The sequence below is a fragment of the Corythoichthys intestinalis genome, chromosome 4 (assembly GCF_030265065.1).
Source record: "Corythoichthys intestinalis isolate RoL2023-P3 chromosome 4, ASM3026506v1, whole genome shotgun sequence".
Lineage (NCBI taxonomy): Eukaryota > Metazoa > Chordata > Actinopteri > Syngnathiformes > Syngnathidae > Corythoichthys > Corythoichthys intestinalis.
Genome location: NC_080398.1, coordinates 20,820,635 through 20,845,671, shown reverse-complemented (window position 1 = coordinate 20,845,671; position 25,037 = coordinate 20,820,635). Strand labels below are relative to the sequence as shown.

At 40.7% G+C, this 25,037-nt stretch overlaps 1 pseudogene; it reads left to right on the top strand.

Moving 5' to 3' along the window:
- Positions 1-4,432: 4,432 nt before the first annotated feature.
- On the top strand, positions 4,433-9,344 carry LOC130915231 (uncharacterized; annotated as a pseudogene).
- Positions 9,345-25,037: the final 15,693 nt, after the last annotated feature.

Below are 25,037 nucleotides of genomic sequence, written 5' to 3'. Positions count from 1 at the left end.
GTAGGTCGCCATTGTTGTTGACGACGCAATGCACTCTTGGTGGTGACATCACTGGGCCACGTTGCCGGGCTTCCACGGTGTCACTCTTTAACTACATAAACATGTCTTTGGTTCTGCCCTTCCAATTTGAACCCGAGCGGAACATTAATGAGCAGGACATGCTTTTCGATATTTCACAAATCGAGCTGCAAAAGCAAAATGAACAGAAAAGACGGGATGAGACGAGATGAGAGTAGGACAAAACCGGTAGCGCGCATGTGTCAAATTCGCTAGTGACAGCACTCTCCTGCTCTAATGACGGTGCAGGAGAGTGTTTGATGTCAAAAAATGTTTGAAAATCTTCACAGTAAACTATTGTGTGATCCAACTTATTCCAATATTTTATTATCGAGATAGTTAGCATCCAGATACACGTATGATTGATAATAGGGGTGTAACAGTACACAAAAATCTCGTTTCGTTACGTGCCTCGGTTTTGAGGTCACGGTTCGGTTCATTTTCGGTACAGTAAGAAAACAAATTGCAAAATATAAATGTGCTAGTTGTTTATTACACACCTGTGTGCTTTCAACAATAGGAACATTAGCCTATACAAAGCTAGAATTCTGCTAAAAAATTAGCGGGTATTTAAAGATAATAATCCAACAATTTGCCTTTCAGACCCCGCTTATTGGTCAGCTTTCTTTCTGAAAGAAAGAAGAAAAAAGAAGTCCTGTGCTAAAGAGAAAAGCAATCCCAATGACAAAGATTTTAACATGTATTTTACAAATGAAATGCCTCAATGAATCATTTTTTTTTTTTATTCTTATGAACGGTTTTCAAAAGCTTTATTGGTGGATTTTCTCAAGTTAAAGCGTCACACATAAATTAATAAATTTAATTGTGTAAGCAGGATCTGTGTATTATTTAATTACAGGTGTTTTAGCTCATTTCAATTTATTTTATTTAAATGGGCTATTATTTATTTTATTATGTGTTTATATTTTACAAATATGATGTAGTATTCATTTATATTGTATATTTTATGTTGTATAACTTTAGTTCCTATGTGAATATTAGTTCCTACTTGTTTTGTTATAGTAGGAGGGTTTTGTATTGAACACGGGGCCTTGTTGGTTATTATTATAGCAGAGAAGACAGCAGTAAATCAACAAAGACAAGTCAACTGTGCCCCGATCTACCACTCAAGAGATCTGATGGACTCAAAAAGTAGGTTACGATTGCATATTAGTTTGAACATCGACCGGATCCACCGTATTTTTACACGAGTGACTTTCGGTCCGATCCTAGCTACCGGTAGTAGTATTGACGCAGGAGGGTCGCGTCTCGTGTCAAATGATAAATTCTGCCATTCTTTTCGTGTGCGTCGTGTTGAGCCGTTTCTGGAACACGTCTAACACACGGCTGCACTGCGACTGGTGTGCATTGGCTGATTGAGTTAAACGCCCGCGTTTCACTGCATTCTCGCGGCGGCCACGTTGTCGCGCCGTTGAGGTTTCTGGGTTATACTGTCCTACCGTGTTGGTCCTCATTATAGTAGAGAAGACGGAGTAAATATAATTTACACAAAGAAACTGTAACCCGATTGACCCACAGCCTCGAAAAGTAAGGGTTACATTTCATCAGAAACTCGTTCGGTTTGCCTCCGTTCCGAACCAAGCACCACGTACCGAAACGGTTCAATACAAATACATGTAAAGTTACACCCTTATTGATATATGTATATATGTATATGGTACTTATGATTATGGTATACAGTGAAACACAACAGTTTGATTATTTTTGCAGATAGCCTGTGCATTACAGCACACGAACACGTTGATGCAGTTTTCCTGTGCCGAGACCTCTACCGTTAACGAGAGAATGCTGCCTTACCTTATTTTTGTCACATAAAAGTGCTGTCCAGATTGATGATCATCCTGCCGGTGTTCTCAGATTTACCAGACTTATCAGATGTTGGTCCCAAAGTTTTCGTGGCCGTAAATAGGTGACACGGAAAACGAATGAAAAAATGTAATGAACTTTGTTTGATTGCTGGCTATTCATACAATTTTCTTCCTAACAGATTATAATGACGCTTTATTTTGCACATTGTGACATAAGAGGACTGTCGTCTATTTATTTGTGCTTAAGATTCAGATTCAGAGGAAACGTGATTCTCTTTTTATTCAACTCCGCAATGTTGCTGCATTAAGGGAATGTTCAAGACCTCACTGTTTAGCAACATTAACATACACCACAAAGACATTGATAGTATATGTATTTTCTATTGATCTATTAGCTGCAATCGGTAACTCAACTCCTCAGATGAAAAGCAACAGATGGTCAGTGAATGCGGAAGCGAGGGCTTGACCACAAAGCAGACAATAATAGAAGAGGGATTGCGTACAAATGTTTATGGAACACACACTAAAAACACGGGATCGCGAAAAGAAGAGACAAAAAAAAGGTACATGACAGCAGGTTGGGATGAATAATAATAATTTTTTTTTTTTTTTTAAATGTAGAGGGAAAACCGGTGAAAGGCTGCAAAAGTGAGGAGAAAACAAATAATGCGCTCAAATACCTGCACATGGTAGAGTATTCCAAAAACCAGCGCGGCAGACAAATAAAAAGAAACCAAGGCAAGGATGCATAGTGTAACAAAGGAATTGAGTGTACAAACTGTCAAATGGCAGCGAGTCAATATCTCGGCAAGCTGCCTAGGATCGTTTTAAAGACACTGCTGATGAGCTGGAATTGGATGCAGGCATGACGTCGGGAACTCATCCCACAGCTCTGTAACAAAACAATCTGACCAGCAGCAGAATGTGACAAACTCATGCCAGTCGTCATACTAGCTACGTTTGCTTGCTAACACAGCAATTCTCCCAGTCCAGCCCAACCGCGTCATTACCCCCAGCGTGTATTGCGCGCGTAAAACATGGCGCCCTACGTAGGTTAAAACATGTACTAAGTATTATAAATTTTTAGATCCGACAGTGCTGTCCTGCTCTTCACTTTTCAGATCTGGTTCAAATAGGAAGGGTAGAACTGACGACATGTTGGGAAAGCTAACGAGTGACACGCTGGAATTTCGCCAATTGGACCGGTGACGTCACGCACTGCGACGTAACAAGAATGGCGACCTATCACTTAAAATAATTTTACAAACTTTATTAAAACAAAAACATTAAGAAGGGTTTTAATATCAAATTATTATAACTCACACCAACATTTATCTTTTAAGAATTACTTGTCTTAAAAATAGAGGATCCCTTTAAAAAGCATGGAATTCACTGTACAGCAACATTCCTAAACCTTCTTCGTGGAAAAAAAAAATGTAAAACACATTTAAAAAAAAAAAAAAAAAAAAAAAACACGCACACATCTTTGGCACTGAATTAGTCTGACATGTTCTCACAACCAAACATATTTTATTTTAGGCAAACGAGAAAAAATATCATGTAATGAGACTTTGTATTGGTGAAGTTTAATTTGTATTTCATTGTAGCTCAAATTTAGCAATAAAAGAATAGGTTATTTTTGTACAGTATTGTTATTTTATTAAAATAAGAAAATACTTGTTCACAACACCCGTTTCCATGCACAGAACATTGAACCGTGCTCACATGTGGGATATTTCAAGTGCTTTACACTTCTTGAAATGGTCAGCCTTTTACATTTTGCAGTGATGTTTCTCAGTAACAGGTCCCCAATCTCACAGAATGTGACAGCATTTATTTTTATTTTAGAGATTTGAAATTTAAACTTTAAAGCTAAAGTTTAAAGTTCTATCCCCACGTTTTTGGAAATATTAAAAAATGTTCAGCCTTCTGTTGTTTCTGTGTGTGTGTCATTCTGTGTGCTAATTAGCATAAAGGGTTAAGAATGTGTGTGAAGCAGTGCTAAAGTTTTGTTTAGCTTGTTGTGAGCCTGTAGGCGATGAGGCGTTTGATTCGAGGTCACATTGGGGGATATATCATCACCGGATTTAGCGTAACGCATTGTCAACAAAGACATCTTTAGCGGCAAGAGCGCTAATGAGGGGAAAACACGCGCTGCCCGGAATAGTCTCTGCTGCGACTGATTGCTCAATTTTTAGGCTTCTCATTTCTTCTTCACTTGTACAGCAATGTTGGATGTAATTGTGGTGACGATCGATGAGAAAATGTACTTGTTAAGAAACCAGAAAATTTTGGGCTAGATTTGTGTAGAAAAACATTTGAGCCATTAACACTAAATGGTGAGACTGGAATCTTTATTTTGACGATTAAAATTTAAAACAGCTTAACATTCAGATTAAGTCTATCGTGCAGTTGTTGAAATATTTGATTTGGATTCAATCACATTTCATGGGTGTGGATTATAGCCTTTAAAATTGGGACTAGACTAGACTGCTATGGCTAATTGTCATAATTTTGGTAGTAGGCCTATGAAGTGCACCGACTACAAGCCGCACCCACTAAATTTGACAAGAAAGTGTATTATTAGAGGCTCCAAACCATGAGCACGTTCATAATCTGCATCGCTGCAGAGAGTTTTGGTGTCAAGGCACATCGTACCACCAAGACCTGGACAGCAGTACCAATCCCAAACAGACGAGAGGTCAAGATTACTCAACTGCATAAAGAGCTGAAGACACTCAGGAGCCAGTGCAAAAGAGCAAACGAGGAGGAGAAGGTAGCTCTAGTAGACCTTAGGGAGGCTGTGAGGGAAAGACTGATCACCCTGTGTCGTGTGGAGTGGCACAGGCAGAGGGAAAGGAGAAGACTCGTAGGTGCAGTGCTTTCATTGCAAACCCTTTTGGGTTCACGAAGAAGCTGCTGGGAGAGAAACGCAGTGGTCAATGCTTATGTTCTGAGGAGGAGATCAACCACTACATCAGCAACACCTGCAGCGACGGCATGAGCGACCAAGGTCTTGGGCATTGTGCAGCCCTCATATGCCCACCTAAACCAAGCCTTCTTTAACATCAACGAACCCACCCTTAGGGAAGTCAAAAAGGTTATCAAATCTGAAAGTCCATCATCAGCACCAGGTATTAGTGGCGTTCCAGACAAGGTATTCAAACACTGCCCCCAGTTTCTTGAGCGCCTATGGAAGATCCTGAGAATCATCTGGAGAAGAGGGAAAGAAGTATCTCAGCAGTGAAGGCATGCAGAAGGTGTTTGGATTCCCAAGGAGAAGAATGCAATTAACATTGAGCAGTTTAGGACAATCTCCCTTCTCAGTGTTGAGTGCAAAATCTTCAAGATTGTGTCCAAATGGCTGATGGGATTTCTCCTGAAAAATACCATCATAGACACCTCAGTGCAGAAGGGAGGAGTCCCGAGGGTCTCACTTGAACATTGAACAAACAGGAGCGGTGACATACTGTAGCTGATAAGACGGGCACAAGAGAACAAAGGAGATTTGCGAGTGCTGTGGCTGGATCTTGCCTATGCTAGGGATTGACAACACACAAGCTGGTGGGAGTGACCATGAGCACATACCATGTTTCAGAGAAGATTTGGACTCTCATCCTTGACTACTATAATAACTTTAGTCTGAGGGTGTCGTCTGGAACTTCAACATCAGAATGTCATCATCTAGAGAAGGGCATTTTACTGGCTGCACAATCTCTGTGTCTCTGTTTGGTCTTGCCATGAACATGCTCGTGAAGTCTGCAGAAGTTGAGTGGAGAGGGCCACTGTCCAGATCTGGCACTCGACAATCACCGATTAGAGCTTTAATAGACAATCTCACAGTGACCACAACCTCAGTGCCTGGGTGCACGTGGCTTTTTCAAGGCCTCCAAAAGCTCATCACACGGGCAAGGATGAGCTTCAAGCCTGAGAAATCCAGATCCTTCGTCTTAAGGAAAGATAAAGTCTCTGATCAGTTCCGCTTCATACTGTGAGACACAAAAATCGCATGTGTTAGAAATGCCCGTGAAGAGCCTGGACAAATTTTTTACTGGCAACCTGAAGGACACCACTGCATGGCAGGGCACCAGCGATGATCTCGACACATGGCTTGCGGCTGTAGAAAAGTCAGGACCTCCTGGAAAGTTGTAGGCCTGGATTTTCCAGCGTGGCACCCTCCCTCATCTCCTCTAGCCACTGCTAATTTATGAAGTTCTGATTACTACCGGGGAGGGCTATGAGCGTAAGATCAGCCGATTTTTGTGCAGGTGGCTGGGCCTGCCATGAAGCATTAACATCATAGCTATCTTTGGCCATAACACCAAGCTAAACCGTTCAGCAGTCTGGCAGAGGAGTTCAAGGTCACCAGAGTGAAGGTCTGCTCAGCCGGGGTGGAGGTCAGAACAGGAAGGAAGTGGCGTGCAAAGGATGCAGTGGAGCTAACAGAGGCATGGTTGCAGTACAGCAGACCAATAGGCATGGTAGCTATTGGTCAGGCCAGGCTTGGGAGCAATCCTAAGCCATGCTATACCAAAGACAGGGGAAAGGAGGAGTGGACACTCATCCAGGATGCGGTCTGAGCTGAGGTGGAGGAAGCCCGCTTCAGTAGAGTGGCTTCAGGGAGTCTGGACCAAGTGGAAGAATATAGCAGGCCATAGGATCATGTGGGCGGATCTCTGGAAGGCGGGGCCACACCATTTCAAGTTGATGGTCCAGTCAGTGTATGACATCCAGCCAACCTGTTCAACTGGGGCCTGCTAGACTGGTGGGCTTGCCAAGTCTTCCAAAAGATGGGATCATTACAGCATATTCTCAGCAGCTGCTCAAAGGCCCTGGGAGACGGGTGTTATCGTTGGCGCCATGACCAGGTCCTGAAGGAAGTAGCAGGCACCTTCTGCTATGGCATCAGCAACACCCATCCAAGACAACAATTGCCTTCGTCCGAGCAGGTGAGAAGCCTCAACCATCCAAAAAGACACATGGGGGCCTGCTCATGACAGCAAGAGACTGGCAGCTTCTTGAGATTTCCGGATACCATAGCTGTTACATCACTTCGACCAGACTTGATGTCCGCTGTAAGCAAACACGTGGTGCTTCTTGAATTAACTGTGCCTTGGGAAGATCGGGTAGAGGAAGCTCAGGAGAGGAAGAGGGCCAAGTATGCAGACCTGGTAGTGGAGTTCTGGCAAAATGGATGGAAGGCCCGCTGTGAGCCTATTAAAGTGGAATGCAGGGGTTTTGCGGGTCATTCTCTGCACCGGGTTGTGGGACTCTTGGGGATTTGCTGAGTGCACAGGAGAAGAGCCATCAAGAACACCTTGGAAGCTGCCGAAAAGGCTTCACAGTGGCTCTGGCTAAGGAGGGGGGGACACATAGCGAAGTGCGCTACCTGAACACAAGGGCCTGATCACCTCCGGCTGGGTCTCCCAGGTGAGGGTATCTGATGTAAGACCTGAAACACCTTATGACCCCGGGTACATCACTGTCGATGTGTTTATGTTGCACCACAGGGTGTATTCACCAGGGGTCACGTTAACCAAATATTTTCTGTCGTTGACCGTTTTTTTTTTAAAAACGGTGACGGAAAAAACTGAAGTCCATCTGTCATTTTGACAGGTTGCAATTCACACCCCAGACCACAGGGTGGCGAGTGAGCATATTAATTAGCTATTGTCTCTCTCTTGATGCATGACGTCGTTGGCCTTACTCGGAAAAATGTCAAGGCAACTGAGTGTTCGAAGTTTCTTCAAAAAGCCCCATAACGACGATGGTATTGATAAAAGGTGAAAAAAGAGGGACTGACGCAGTGGAGGATGAAGGACAAACAAGCAATCAGCCCTCGGCAACTACTGAGCTAGCAAGCGCCAGCAAGGAGGTCAGGAGGGAGTACAAAGTTCAGTAGGAGCAGGAGTTCTCCTGGCTGAGGAGGGAGGATGGAAAAATGTTTTGCGACATATGTAAAGGCGTTCAGGCCACAGCAGGTGAACTGTTAATTTCATTGTTCCATATGTAGCCTACCTACTGGGGCCACAGTCAGCTGTTTTTGTCACTGCGGAGAAAAAGTTACATATTCATCTGCTTGATGTGTGATGGCACGGTGTGGATTCTCTGTTATGCTTGTTCGGACAGAATTAGAGCTGAAACGAATACTCGAGCAACTCGAGGAACTCGAGTTTAAAAACTGATCCGAATAATTTTATTCACCTCGAGTAATCATTTATTTTGACAGCTCTAAGCATCACGTTTTGCTCGGACTACTTTTAATGCGGGACAACGCACTGATGTCACGTGCGTAGAGGAAGAAGCAAAAAAAAAAACAAAAACAAAAAAAACACTGCAGCCGACAGCTGCTACAAACGACGCGACGTTGCTAAATACTAGCCCGCTAGCCTGGTACTCCAGACTCACCGCTGTTCCAGCTATTGAGTCTGGCCATCATTAATCGGATAAAATTTCCAGGGTGGAGCAAGCCACAGCAAACAGACAGCGGAGTGCACCAATCAGCGACGGGCGGGACGAGGGACTTGCGCGTGGAAGTAAACATACGAGGAGAGTGGACTTTATTCACCATGGCTAGCGCGAGACAGACTGTTGTCAATGACTTGTGTCGATGTGTTTTTGGTCATTTAAAACTGATTTTACCGTGGATTGGAACATATTCTCGGCTCTCCCGTTCGCCATCTGTGTTGTTGTGGAAACGACTTCCGACGCGGAAGAGTGACATTGCTCGTTAAGAACACGTCTCGCAAATAAACAAATCTGATTTGTCGATTGATTTTGTACTTGCTCGAGAAGCCGTTAATGGGCTGGGTCCCAGACTATTCTCTCAGTGTTTGAAAAACACAGGGACAACAGTCTGGCCGTGTCAGGCAACTAGCCCGCGCGATGCTACGTTGGTAGCAGGTAGTGTCTGATGAGTCTCAGAGATCACATGTATGTTGAACTAGATGCAAAATGACAGACTCGACCGCGTCTGGGCAGCGTTAGTAAACAGCCGCCATCTTAAAGCAGTAGAGCGCTAAGCGCTAATAAAGAGCGCTAAGCGCTAATAAATAAGATTAACGTTACTGTCACTAGCTCACGTGACGTTAGCCCTGCGGAGGGCTAGGTTTCTATTAATTATGACCACTTTCGATGCGTGGCTAACGTGTCTTACATACAGGCTTTAACATAACATAGCGTTGTGGAGTGATAAGGGTGTAAAATAAAACTCAATAATGCGAATTATCAATTTTAGCTCAGTAGTCATTGCTGGATAAAACACCAAGTAGCACTGGTCCCTAATGTGCTCCAATACAGCCTGTATCATACATTTATTTTGAACACTGCAAAAACTCAAAATCCTATCAGGACTTACAGTTTCGACTAACTTAAAACTTAACTAGAACATAAAAATGGCTTGACACAAATAGAAATTCAATTGAAACACGTGGGGAAAAAATCATAACTTTTAAGTGATGTGTGTTATGAAGCGTAACAGCATTTTTAGATATATACAGTATACTGTATATATATATAAATATATATATATATATATATATTTATATGCAATTGATGCAATTGTTGGCTGTTTTTAACAATATACATCGAAAATAAAGACATTGATTGACTGAAAATGGTTCAAGATTAGATGAAATGTCTTGTTTTCTCATGTATATTTATAATTGCTCTTCACCTAAAAATATATTTGTTTTATCCGATTACTCGATTAATCGATAGAATTTTCAGTCGATTACGCGATTACTAAAATATTCGATAGCTGCAGCCCTAGACAGAATATTAATTAAAAATGAATGAAAACTACATACTATTGAATATGTCATTATTATCATTTTAAAAATTTAAGTGACGGGTAAAAATAGATTATGACCGGATTTTTATGACCCTATCAGTCAAAATGACAGACAAAGAAAAAGTCTAGCGCAACCTCTGGTATTCACGTATCTATTTGTTCATATATTGGCCACACTGGACAACAAGTATCCGTGACATGCACCTGAATAGCCTATTAAAATCCATAAAATAACCACACTGGACTATCAAAGTGGAACTAGCAGCTAATAGTCCTAAAAATTAAGATAATATCAAGTCAAACTAATGTATACATTATTTTTCAGGATGAGAAAAAATTAAGCTGGGCTCGTGTGTGAGAAATTCCAAGTCATTTACACTTACTGCTTGAAGGGTGCCACCTTTTCAATTTTCTGAATTTGCTTGTTAAGAACAGTAGGTAATCTTTTACTCCGAGACAATACAACAACTTGCATGTGAGAGATTTCATGCCAATTTTTCTCAACTGTCGGAGACGAAAGACATAGTAATATACCCGTTAACCAATTAACACTCTGCGAATTTTCCTTGTTGAGAGAGAAGAGGGCGTAAAGTAGGCCATGGCACATCGCTTAGCAACGGCGCTCCTGCATGGCGTCGATCTGGTGAGATGGTCTGCTACTGTGTGTGTCCACAGATCACGTAACTACTAATTGCACGCTGTAATGTTGTGTCTCAATTAAAGCGGCAATACGTGGTCATTTTATCTTTAAAGAGGTAACTGAAGAAGCTATTTGGATGTTACGGTTGCTTTTTGTAATAAAGGATCAAATTATCACGACCACAGCACCCCCCTATCAATTATTTACATGTGTGTTATGATAGTGAACCTACCTGGAAACTTTCAGTGTTCTGTTAGCATTTTATCATGCACATTCATTTATTAAAAAAAAAAAATGTAATTGATTAGTCAGCATGTTTTCTCTACTTCTCCTTTTTGCATCAACTGTCTTCCTGTGTCAGCCTGCTGTGATCTCGTTTTATGTCAGCAGGCAAAAGCCACACAAGGCAAAGTGAAAGGCAAAAAAAACAAAACAAAAAAAACAAGGTGTACTGTAAGAAGTATTAGGATGATACAAACTCATTTTCTAAAGTGTTGCAGTGATCTTTGTTGAGGGGTTTTCCTAACAGGTGCCTTTATGATGCAGATGGGAAAACACCAAGTGTTTATGTCTTTTTATTATTCGTAGGCTTTCTTCCAGGCAAGAATGGGCGTCCATTTGCAACTGTCACACATGACCAGGCTTTTAAGTACACGCACACACTTGATCCGACATACAACGTGACAAACAAGCAAAAAGGTTGTTCAGCATAAACATGGATTTCTTATTGCTGGCCTGTGTTAACAGATGAGGCGGCATTTTGCACAATTCTTAGTACAATAAATGAATAATCAATAAAAATAGCAGGGGGCCTTCTGCCCTCTAGATTGTCATGCAAACAACCTTGTTTTTTGACGTGAGGATGGAATATGTATTTTTTTAGTGACTTTGTGTAGCAGTAATTGTTTAAATCTTTTTTTTTTTTTTAAAGTAACATAATTTCCTACACACTTCCGTCCATATATATTTTCAGGGTAAACTATTCAAGTTGGTGTACAACAGTTAAGTGCATATAATTCCGAAATTCGAAGTCATATTTGTTGAGCCGATAACTAGGGGTGCACGATATCTATTTTTTGACACCGATACCGATAACTTCCTGCTCCCCAAGGCCGATACCGACACGATAACCGATAATAGATATATAATTTTCCAATGTATATTTACCTGAGTTTTTGATCACCTGTAGGTAAAAAATACTAGCGGTTGATTCAGCATAGATTTGCCTTTGCCCAAACCAGAATTTTTATGACGACACGAACCTTATTATAATGAACAAAACAAAGACAAGAACTGTTTTGACTTCAAAAAAGTGCCCATATTTATTTTTTCAAATAAATATAATTTGAGTCAATCTCAATCAATCAGTCAATATCATTGACATTGTGTTGCCCTGAACAATGAGCACTGATCTAAAACAAACATAGACCCAACATGTACCGTGGGGCAAATAAGTATTTAGTCAACAACCAATTAGAGAAGTCTGTAATTGTCAACATGGGTAAACCTCAACCATAAGACACAGAATGTGGGGGGAAAAAAAACAGAAAATCACATTGTTTGATTTTTAAAGAATTTATTTCCAAATTAGAGTGAAAAATAAGTATTTGGTCACCGACAAACAAGCAAGATTTCTGGCTGTCAAAGAGGTCTAACTTCTTCTAACGAGGTCTAACGAGGCTCCACTCGTTACCTGTATTAATGGCACCTGTTTTAACTCATTATTGGTATAAAATACACCTGTCCACAAACTCAGTCAGTCACACTCCAAACTCCACTATGGCCAAGACCAAAGAGCTGTCGAAGGACACCAGAGACAAAATTGTAGACCTGCACCAGGCTAGGAAGACTGAATTTGCAATAGGTAAAACACTTGGTGTAGAGAAATCAACTGTGGGAGCAATTATTAGAAAATGGAAGACATACAAGACCACTGATAATCTCCCTCGAACTGGGGCTCCATGGCAGATTTCACCCCGTGGCGTCAAATTGATAACAAGAACGGTGAGCAAAAATCCCAGAACCACACGGGGGCACCTAGTGAATGAAGCTGAATGAAGCTGGGACCACAGTAGCAAAGGCTACTATCAGTAACACAATGCGCTGCCAGGGACTCAAATCCTGCACTGCCAGACATGTCCCCCTGCTAAAGAAAGTACACGTCCAGGTCCATCTGTGGTTCGCTGGAGAGCATTTGAATGATCCAGAAGAGGACTGGGAGAATGTGTTATGGTCAGATGAAACTAAAATAGAACTTTTTGGTAGAAACACAGGTTCTCGTGTTTGGAGGAGAAAGAACACTGAATTGCATCTGAAGAACACCTTACCCACTGTGAAGCATGGTGGTGGAAACATCATGCTTTGGGGCTGTTTTTCTGCAAAGGAACCAGGACGACTGATCTGTGTAAAGGAAAGAATGAACGGGGCCATGTATCGAGAGATTTTGAGTGAAAATCTCCTTCCATCAGCAAGGGCATTGAAGACGAGACGTGGCTGGGTCTTTCAGCATGACAATGATCCCAAACACACAGCCAGGGCAACAAAGGAGTGGCTTCGTAAGAAGCATTTCAAGGTCCTGGAGTGGCCTAGCCAGTCTCCAGAGCTCAACCCCATAAAAAATCTGTGGAGGGAGTTGAAAGTCTGTGTTGTCCAACGACAGCCCCAAAACATCACTGCTCTAGAGGAGATCTGCATGGAGGAATGGGCCAAAATACCAGCAACAGTGTGTGAAAAGCTTGTGAAGAGTTACAGAAAACGTTTGGCCTCCGTTATTGCCAACAAAGGGTACATAACAAAGTACTGAGATGAACTTGAGATTGACCAAATACTTATTTTCCACCATGATTTGCAAATAAATTCTTTAAAAATCAAACAATGTGATTTGGGGGGATTTCCCCCCCCCACACACATTGTCTCTCATGGTTGAGGTTTACCCATGGTGACAATTAGGCTACGTTCATACTACAGGTCTTAATGCACGAATCCGATTTTTTGTCATATCCGTTTTTTTGGCGTGCCCTTTCAGACTGCCTTTATCCATTGAGACCGTTCAAGTATTACGCATGCGCAATAATTCGCAGTCCGACACCCGCTAAGCAAGAAGACCCGCATGCGCAGAACCATCAAAACAAATGACAGACGTCATCCGTCATTCCAGGGATATCATATTTTGCTTTTCAAAAGGTGGACACAAATAACAGACATAAATAATCCCCGTTTAGGCAAATATTCAAAGTTTATATGGATCGATAGCATGCACGCACTGTCCGTGCACGTCACACACACATACGGGCAGTTTGTCCCGACTCTCGGCCGTGGAGGCAATGTTGAAATATTGCTCACTTGGAACAGAGAGAAAACTGAGCATTCTCAGGCTTATCCTCAACCCATTTTTAATTTTTATGACTGTTGTCAAGCTCAGCTCTTCCTCAAAAGCCGTGTTCATTGCAAGCTAGGCGCTAATAACGCACAGGTGCATCGCTACGGTAACGACTCTCTCGCTATTTGATGACGTAATTGCTGCATGAAATCCGATTTGCGGGACTGGACAGTACAGACCGCCGCAACAGCCTGGAAAAATGTGGCCCAGATCGGATTTAGACCACATACGAAAGTGACCCAGATCGGATTTGAAATGGTCCCGTTCTATGCGACTTGTCACGTTCAGACCGTCAAGTTAATGCCTCACTCGAGTCGGAAAAACACGAAAAAATCGGATTCGTGCATTAAGACCTGTAGTATGAACGTAGCCTTACAGGCCTCTCTAATATTTTCAAGTGGAAGAACTTGCACAATTAGCGGTTGACTAAATACTTATTTGCCCCACTGTAGTGTGCTTTGTCAGCAGAAAAAACATTTGGTGCCACAGGAGAGGAGACTTTTGTCGTCTTGGTCCATGAAACAACTTTCTTTACCTGGCAATTGTAGAACAGCAAGCCTATCAATAACCAAAAGGCCTCTCAAGAACTTCTAAACATAACACTGTAAAATGCAAGCATTTGCTAATTGCCATAGTAAGGTTTATAACTCATTGAAGGAAAAATACAGTCTCTAGAACACTAACAATACTTTGCATAGTGGCAAAACAGTAGGTGAAACAAACGCTCGCATCCCAATCCGACACCGCGCCAAAAATATTATTAATAGGCCCGATAATATATAATGTTAGTGGAGTTATTGGGATGATGTCATAATTCCTATTATCGGACCGATAATTATCGTGCACCTCTACCGATAATATATGTCCAATCCATTTGAACTGGGAAGTCTGACAGTGAATGAACACTACCGGCCCTCTGAGTTAAAATGGATCACTGTCAATAGCTGGCAATGAGTTAAAGACAGCTTTTTAAAGCCTTAATGAATATGTAATTTGCTCCATCTGGTAAATGTCCCATATTTTGAAAATCCATACATTATGTGTGGGGGATCTGGCTTCAAGTAATTTTGCAAAGATATTTTACATTTCTTTCCAAATTCCTACAAAATCTATTTTAAAAAGTATCAAAGACATCTTTCCAGAACATTTCCAGTGTAGGACATGACCAGAATTATGGTTGTGATTGGCAGTTGTAGTACTTAAGTTCCTCCAGCACGATTTGTCACATGCTGGTCCCATTTTAGCTGTTATGAGCCGTTCTAAAAAAAAAAAAATTGGATAATTATTATCCACTTCAACTTCCTCCACGTGTTTGACTCAGTGACAAGGTGTGCCTCAGCAAATACAGCCTGCCCTCTCAACTAAGTGTCTACTAATTGGTGTCGTCTCCTACTGCCATCTGTTTGGAGTTACAGTAAACATAGTAACAATTACCCATTACCACAATTACAATTACCGATTTTATTTCTTCCTTCTTTATTTCCTCATAGGGTTGCATCTCTGAAAACATCTCAGCAGTAAATATCTTTAAAAAAAAATGTCTTAGGGAGAGCATATAGAACATTCATTTTTCAATTCAAATTTTGAAAGATTGTCGTACTTGATTAGCTCATGTGGATAGCCAGGCCTATTTTTTGACCATTTCCTAGAGCTTGTATGTATTGTTCGGGGTGAAGGTCCGCTCCAGTCCAATGTTCGTCAACAGTGAAAGAATCTGTGGTAGTTTGAAGGCAAACTGTATTTTATTCCAAGTGTTTTTTTGTCTTTTCCTTTGCAGGGAAAGGTCACCTTTTCCAACGGCTCTGGGCAATCGACCTTTCTTAAGCATGCATGTTTGGGTGTCATTCTGAATTCAAAGTTGATTTTGGAATTACAATGGGCAGCATATGAAATAAACACAGTAGACTGAGTGGCCCAACTACACTATACGGATACTTAATCAGTTATTTTATTGTGATTTGAATCACACTGTATAGATGAATGAAATGAAATTTAATTACTGTGTAAAACTATCTGATTTCTACCATATTATTTTTAAACACACCAATTTTATTATCATGCAGATACAAACAAAGGTAACATAAAACGCCGTTTCCTATCTGGCCCTATTCTCGCAGTGGGACATCCAGGCATTAATGACGTCACCAGCCACAACAAAGCGTCGCCATATTGAAATATGGGGAAAAGATGAGTCACAAGCAGTTGCTCTGTCGTGCATTGTAATACAAACGTTTTGAACTTTCGTCTTATTTGCGGCCTTTTTTCCGTCGGAATGACTAAAAGTTGCTATGTTGCGGGTTGTCACACAAGGAAGAGTTCGGAGCCGCATTTGAAGTTCTCCATTCTTCCTCGTGAGAAGAAAAGGAGAAACAAATGGCTGAAAGCAATTAATCAAGGAACAGTAAAAGAAGACTTTTCCGTGGACAACTCTCACCTGTGGGAACCTAAATCCAAGCACATTTACGTTTGCAGCCGACATTTTATTACTGGTGAGTAAACTTTAATCAATTTTTTTTGTCCCAATTAGCTGCTCGGATTCAATAGACTAGGCAGTGGTTATTGTTACCGTAACCGGCAACTCCCAAAGCGTTATTTTTCTTTTGCCGTGAACTGCTCTGATCGGTCAATCGGTATATTATTGGCCTGGTGGGAATTGGTTATTTTGCCGTGACGTGTTCACGGCTAAATAACGCTTGGAGGCGAATTACCGGTTACGGCAGAAATAATCACTCCGTATATGCTACCAGTTTTCTTAGTTCCACATAATACATATTCCACATAATTGATAAAGGTCAACTTACTGGGTGGCATTATGTAGTTGTAGATGAACTCCACTGCAGGCCATTCCTTTGGTTTGTTCATCCAGCTATCAGCTGCGACTTTGTAGGGGCAGATTTGTAAGCCAATACACGGTAATTTTAAATTGTATCACCTCGTCGCGTCTATCGGCAGTGACTCGTGATAATAGTAAGCCATGTTTAAGACGTTTTTATGAAAAAAGACGCAAAACACACCTGAAATATATGAATTTCAGACGTTTGTCTACGGAATGTTTAGCTGTGCGTGCCCCCTTCTCAAAATGGCGACACGTTGCTAAGCGAAGTGACGTCATCGTGACATCACGCCGACTTCCTCTATATTGTATAAAAAGTAATTGCCAATCCCCACTTGTCAAATCAAAAAGTAACTGTTACTAATCAAAGTTATGGAAAAAGTGAGGTCCATTTCACTGGCCTCAACCAAACGTGATTGCCACCACATTTGTTGAATCACGAAATCACTTAAAGAGGCACTCTCCTCAGTTTGCAATATTTTATACTGATAGGTCGAAATGGAAGTGTGCCCTTGGTTGAAGTGTTTTTTTTATTTTATTTGATTGCAATCACGTTTGGAAGGTAAATCCTCTTGCAGGCACTAGGATTTGAAATTGTGCAGTGTGACGTAACACTGTGCCTAAATATGCCAGTACTCTCTTCGCTCATCTTTTACGCCTAGTATTATCAAGAATGCTCAGCACTGAGCTGTCTGCAGGTTGCCACTTCCTGCATATATGGCGGAAAACACAGACAAGGCTGAAAGAGCAGTTTCTGCTCTTGTATCCCTCTTTAAAATAAACTGCTGTATTTTAAGCCAAAAGAACTGTTGTGTTTGATAGAACAATATGTCTATATCCTGCCATGTCAGATTCATGGCGCAATAAGCCCTCAAACTATTTTTAATTAGTTCGTTTTACGCTGGAAACCCCTGTTTACAGACGTCGCGCAACCGCTTTTGTTTCAACCTTGCCATAAAAAGAATGTCATTTTTAGCTTAGCATCATTAATTGATGTCTAATATTTAGTTTAAAAAAACGACTTTAAAAAATTATTCACTATTTTACACACATATTTTAAAATTTTAAACAAATTACGTCACGATGAAAATTGGCGTCTGTAAAAAAGTCACGGATATCTACCTCATAACTATCGCTGAATTGTATTTTTTTCCGCTAGTCGCATTTTCGTCAATATTTTACATGATAAAAAATCGATCCAAAACAAAGAAAAATTGAAAAAAAAAAAACCTTTAAAAGGGTAAATATATGAAAATGAAAATATCAATTACTCCTTGATGTCTGCGATTTCTGCATCGTGACCCTTGTTATAGTACCATGTTTCACCCATAAAATCCCCCAAAAAATCCAACTGTGGCCATTCACGGTGATACATGCTATATGGAGTTTTTGATTCGCAAAGAGGTAAGTACGCAATAATATCTCGTTAAAATCATGGCGTCTTTATTTATGCTCTCGTGTGCTTTCACCTCCAGTTAAGGTTTTGCTGTTTATTTATTTATTTTTTTTAAATGCCGTTCTGTTAAAAAATTTTCTTCCCCCTAAAAATTGAGATTTTAAGCCTTCCAATGATGTATAACACATGCATACAGGACAATATTGAAGTTTGGTCAAATTGGAGGTCTCAGAGCAGAATTTCAAGTCCCCTGAGTGTTTTAATACATTATTCAAATCTATATACAATGATCCCTTGCTACTTCGCACTTACAACTTCCGCCCTTGGTCCATCGTGTATTTTTTTTCCCAATTACAATAAATAAATAAATACAGATGAGCTGTCCCGAGCCGATCACGTAGTCTCACTCTCCCTCCTGCTGCTCTTTGGTGATCAGGCAGTGCACTGGAGTCGCTTATTAAAGTTAACGATGATTGGCAGACGTTTTATGTTTGAGCTTGCCGCAGATGCTTGGAAGCCGAAGTTTCAAAGCGCCGCATGCGTCAGTCATCGCTTAACTAGTTAAACAGTTTCTGTCCAACTCATTGTGTGTAAGTAAGCAGCTTGAGCGGATTTGCATGCACTAACTCAATGAAGCATTTAATAAAGAAGTATTTTTCTACTTCATTCTTGTTTAAAAATAATTTGGTGGGACAGTAACAGGTTTAAAATTTATCATAATTATTACATTTGAAGTGCTTAAAACCCATTTATTAAAATACATTCATACATTACAATTTTTTTTAAATTATACTTTGAGAAAAAAAATTAAAAACCTGTCTTACATGTGTCTCTTTCCAATGCTAAATCTGAATAAATACATTGAACACACACACACAAAAATTGGGAATGGTGCTACCTCACGGTTTTTCTCTTATTGCGGCGGGTTCCTGTCCCCATTAACCGCAAAAAACGTGGGCTCAATGTATGTGCAATTGCTGTGGTTTAGTGCAATACTTTCATCACATGACCAATTCCTCTCTTTGTCCCCCCAACTCGTCAGGCCATCCATCCCACAACACTCTCTGCCATTTACCAGGCTGAGAGACACTTCTGCCGGCTTGTTCGCCGACAAAAGTCAGCCTCCTTATCTGGTTCTCGCGCGACAGTTTTTTTTCACCGCAACGCTCCTCGCCGTGTAGCCAGCCAAAACTCAGTTCCGCCGGCTTGTTCGCTGCCAAAAGTCGGCGTCCCCGTCTGATTGACTTTAAACCCCCCCAATCTCGTTGTCTCCCCACACTAGCAAGACTATGTTGAATTCCATGCAATATGTAAGGGTGTTGGCATCGAGTGAATGTTTTAGAAATAAGGAATTTGTAACCAGGACGTCATAGCAAAAGCTTGCCTCCTGAATGAAATACATGTCAGCGCACACACGTAAATAGAACCTCGGTGAAGCCAGGAGATTAAAGTACTAAGTACAGTAAGTACTTAGTGAATATTTCATTTTTATATAATAGTATAAATAGCGAAGCCTGGTGTATTTTTTTAGAAGACTGTGGTCCATTTCTTCGTGACGTGTAAGTCACCACATGCATTGCTAACACACCCTCTCCTCCGACGGGCAATCAGAGCAAGGAGAATGCAAATTAGCTCTAGTTAGCTGCATATTAATAAGAAACAGCATTTATGCAGAGGATCCAGAAAAAGAGCACTTAAAATGGCTTAGAAAATGACATCCTGGGTACCTGGTAAAATGACATCCAATGTTTTTAAAAATATTGTACAAAAATTACAAATTTACAAAAAAATTACAAAAATTGCTGCAAGATCTCAAGAATAAACACATCATGGCACGATACAAAGAAATTCAAGAAGAAATCAGGGGGAAAGTGACTACAATTTATCTAAAAAATGTTACAAAGCATTTCAAAGACTTTGGGACTGCAGAGAACCATTTCCAGAGCCATTTTTCACAAACAGAAAAAAATTGGGAAAGTGGTCAACAAACTAAAATGATTCTAAATGATAAGAAAGACAATGGCCAAAAATGGCAAATGTGGTTCCCCAGTGAAAACCACTGTTTTCAAAAACTGACACTGATGGTTTGGTAAACTTGTTAGCATGTTCTTTTTGCTATAGTTATCTGAATAACTCTTCATAGCTATGTTACGTTAACATACCGGCCACGTTCGCGTTCTGCCTTTGGCAATGTGTGTTCAATTGTATTATTGGCTTTTTTATATTGAAATGCATGCTTTTAGTTTGTGGCGCTTTCGCGCCCAACTGGGGGCACACTCGCACTTGTTTGCGCGAAGAAGAGCGCCAGAAGAAGACAGACAGCTACGCAGCTCTGAGCGAGTGGGCGAGTTAGCAAGAGAGAGAAAAACACGGCTGCGAGCCTACGTTCAATGTTTATGCTTATAAATATCTCTACAGAGGCAAGGTCTGTGTGTGTCATCTTTTCTGTTATTGTTGTTGTGTTTTCCACCCGCGATCAGACAATTAGAGCCAGTTGTGTGGTTGTTTGAACAATGTGCTAATGCTAGCGAACGCATGCTAACCGTTTGTGTCATTGCTATGATAGCAGCTAATTATTATTTATTTACGTTGATGCGAACCTGTTTGGTATCGAGGACGAAATGTATTTGTATTATTTCTATTTTTAGTTGAACTCTTCAAATGATGGTGTCATAACGACAGCCAAAATAAAGTCAGCAAATTATACGGACGTCCAGCATCATCATTTGGGGGTTGAGATCGCTGTATAGCCAGGACCGAACCGTAGTGTCCTGGTGAGGACAGTATATTCGCATTTCGTTGTTCATGCATCATGTAACATTATCATACTATACACTTATTCAGCATGTTGTTCTTTATTGTATTTTTATTTGAAATTGCCTTTCAAAATGACATATATGTTCTATGTGTTGGATTTTATCAAGTAAATTTCCCCCAAAATGCGACTTATACTCCGGTGCGACTTATATATGTTTTTTCCTCTTCGTTGGGCATTTAATGGCTGGTGCGACTTATAGTCCGAAAAATACGGGTACAATTCTCTGATGTTTCCTACATTATCAGCTGCATCTGTCATGATGGTCGAAATGGATTATCATGAATCTCTATTGAATAGTCTCACCAGCCACAACATTTAGTAATTAGTTCATTGTATAAGTCTTTATATGCAAAATGGATTAACATGTTGTCAGAATATGTCAACATGTGTGTGCTTTATTCAAGTATTTTCGTTGCTTATTTTTACGTTTACGTTATTCTAACCTGCCAAAATTCGCATTAGTTTCGGACAATGCGAGTTTCCACCACGCCAACATAATCAGGGAATGGTTTGCAACCCACAGCAGAACGCTAATGAAGTTCCTAACACCATACTCCCCATTCCTCAATCCCATAGAAGAATTTTTCTCCACATGAAGATGGCAAGTGTATGATAACCAGCCTCACACTCAGATGACTCTCCTGGATGCCATGAATGGAGCATGCAGTGACATCACAGCAGATGCCTGCAGAGGCTGGGTAAGGCATTCAAGAAGATTCTCTCCAGGCTGTGTAGCAAGAGAGGACATCCGTTGTGACATGGATGAAAACTTGTGGCCCAACAGAGAGGAACGTCAAGATGTGTAGAAAGAATGGGGGGAAAAAATCCCAATTGCTATGTTCTAATTTTGCTTTTGTTTTCTTTCTTTGTGATACTCAGTGCTGTCTTTTGCTCTCTGTAGCCACGTTTACATGCTGACTTTTATTCATACCGATTCAAATCATTCCGAATGGAAATTTCAGATCAGCTGTTTACATGTCACTTCATCTATTCCGATGCAGCGTTTACATGTGACTGCCTTTATTCCGAAAGGACGTTTGACAACTGCCGTCTGACATGCGCAGATTAATCAAAACAAAGTGTCACGTTGCAAAACATGGAGATCGATCGTCGGAGTGCTGCTGTTTTAACTTTAACCCACTTGTTGTGTTTGTGGGGTCGTATCCGCTTCTGCTGTTTTGCCTTGTAGTAGCCGGTTTTCCACCAGTTTCTAATCTGGTCAACGCTCCGGTCTATTCCGGCTTTGTGTAACCTCTCGTGAACTTTTTTAAATAGTTCACTGTTCCTCGTTTTACGCCCGTCTAAGTGAGCAATTATATTCAATTCTTTTAAAGTTTGAATTAAATACAATCTTCCCGCCGGACTCCAATTAGGTGCGCTGTGCTTGGAAGCCATGTTGCAAGTGACGTTACTTACGTCACCAAGTGACGTCACCACGTCAGTACGGAGCCTGTGCAGAAAGAACGCAACCAGACACCATTCCGCTTCCCTGTTTACATGTTATAATTTTACTTCTAATCGGTTTGGGAAAAGGAATATTCCACCCCTGTGAATCGGAATGAAATTCCATTCGGTTTGGGCCTGTTCATTCCGAATGAGGTGTTTATATGGAACACATTTATTTGGTTTGAACAAATATTCCGATTGTAATTGGAATATTTGGCTCCATGTAAACGTGGCATGTGTCACAATGACATGGTCTGTCAAGACATTGTAAAAGCAGTAAAAGTGTAAATTGAATCTTGTCCAGTCCCTCCCAATGAATCTCCCAGATACAAAGGTGTAACTTAAAGTGCATGTGACACGAAAAAGCATGTTTATTTCATAATACACGCGGTATTTTATGCCCCTGAATGATATGGACCGCTTGGATGTGTGTGGAAGCGATCGCTATATTTATTTAGTTTTTTGAATCCCACGCCATAAAAATTAGTGACTTCCGGCTTCGGTCTTGCATTGAGGAGGAGGGCGCTGTGACGTGTACGGTAGAAGACGTCCTCTTCACTATACAGTGTACTGTTGTGTATCAGGACGAAGGATTCAGCTGATTTTGCGGATTAATATGTTTATTTTTCACATCACGCCAGCCAAATGGCTGCAGAAAAATCATTCTGTATGAGGGAGAGGCGTATGTGCCTTTTTGGAGTTTCAAAAGGTTCCCATTCAACGTGGATATTTACTGTGGGACCATTGGACTTACGAGGAAGTGAGTAAACATCTTGTTTTGTATTATGTCAAATACAAATACAGCGATTACAAAGTAAACACTACAAACCTCCTTTAAATAAAGGACTACTTACGTTTGATCATTGATAGGCATGTAAAAAGCTCTCCTCATGCTCATTAGCAGTACGTTAGCTGCACAACAACTCCAGCCACCCTCCTCCGGGGAACGAACTGTAAATTGCTCTCCGCCGGGCGGTTTGCCGATCCGCGAAGACAATCAACAACCGGGTCGTCATGTCAAATAATCCAGGTTAGTTATGTGTGTTTTTCCGCTTCGAAGACTTTGAAACATCACTCGGTTCGGGTTAGCATGTCGGCTAGCTGTCACGCCTTCTGGTTTGTTTACATTCTCCGAAACCGGGGAAGGGAAGTGACATATGTCCGATTTAGGTGTCATAAAATATTGTTCGGGAGGTGCGACAGTAAAGGTGAAGTCGACAGTTTTGACCATTATGGAGTAATTTTGCCATGTCGTCCTGAATAAATGCATTTTTATTATTTCATATTCCATTTAGCACAAGACTGTTATTTGTCATGACCATGCCATTTATTTAGCAATTGGGGAAAATACTTGGATAGAAAGAATATCCTGTAAAAATATTGAAGTAAAGAGACAGAAACAATGACATTTTGCCGCTGTCTTCGTCGCATTTTCCTCGTTGTGAATAGTTCCCCCTCGACGGGCTGACTGGTACTTCTCAAGCCATTTATATAGCTATTGGGGAAAAATACTTGGATAAAAAGAATATCCTGTAAAAATATTGGAGTAGAGAGACTGAAAAAATGACATTTTGCGGCTCTCTTCGTCGCGTTTTCCTCGCTCTGAATAATTCCCCCTCAATGGGCTGAATAGTAAAACGGATGAGCCCAGTCTACCGCTGACGTCATCCACCTGTTGGGGACGCTAAAGCCCTATAATGGTAGGCGTGGCTAACCAGCAGATTAAAAGACTAATTTCTCGTCATCTGCGCTTTGCTAAATTGTTGTATATAGTCGAATCGTCTCAAAATATGATTTTAATTCACATAATAATGCCATTTAAGACTTTTTTTCTCGTGTCGTAAGCTCTTTAAATTTCCATCTAAACTTACCTAAACCATCTTTAGCATCAGAGCCTTTCACCAGAATAACTGTTATATTGAGAGCATGACAAAGCAATTTGACTGCCTTGTCTGCACACAATGAAACAAGGACTTGTCACTCTGACAGCACTGACATGTTCATTGAGACAGAAGTTTAATTTTGAGCGAAAGACTAAGAATTTTGCACAAAAAAAACTTGCTTTTGAAGCTAATCCATGTTGTTTTGCTACTTGTGTGACCTGTTTTGAGAAATGCAAAAACTGTTTTGAGGATTTCAAATTCTGATCTGGGAAATGTACTAATGCAATTGATAAAAATTGTAATAGGACTATGCCTTGAATGACTTGTGAGTTTTTTATTGACAAGCTTTTTTTTTCTTTTTGACAACAGAAGTTGGCACGTTGGAACAGCTTGATTGAACAAGAAAAAAAGCAAGTTTACTGAATGGAACAAATAATTGAACACATACACATGAAATGAGAACACTCATGAAGAGCTTCTCTATGTGTTTTTATATAGTTTTTATAGTCTTTGTTTAATGTTTTTTTTTTTTTTTAATTTAAATTTATTTTAATAGATTAATGCTATTTTGAAGCAGAAATCTGAGGTAAGACCAACGCTTCTTTGCTTGCGTCTAGCCTACCTACAGTAAGTGCTGGGTACCCGATATGATTTTTCTCCTTTCCAGTAAAAATGTAAGATGTTCAATGTGAGGAATGTTTGTAACCAGTAAGTGGAGAACTCAAGGAAGAAAGTGTAATATGACAAGACAACTTGAGTTATTTATTGACAACACAGATGTGCTACTCTCTGTTTGTTTGACTGTTTCCAAGGGTTGGAGTGGGGTATATGGAACATGCTTGAACTTGTCCAGCAGTCTCGAAGTTTTCATAACGATGGTGGTTTAGGTGTTTGCTGGCAGAAAAACAGCATATCCCTGTAGGGGGGTCAGGGTTCACTTTTATGGACTCCAGTGCACTTCCTG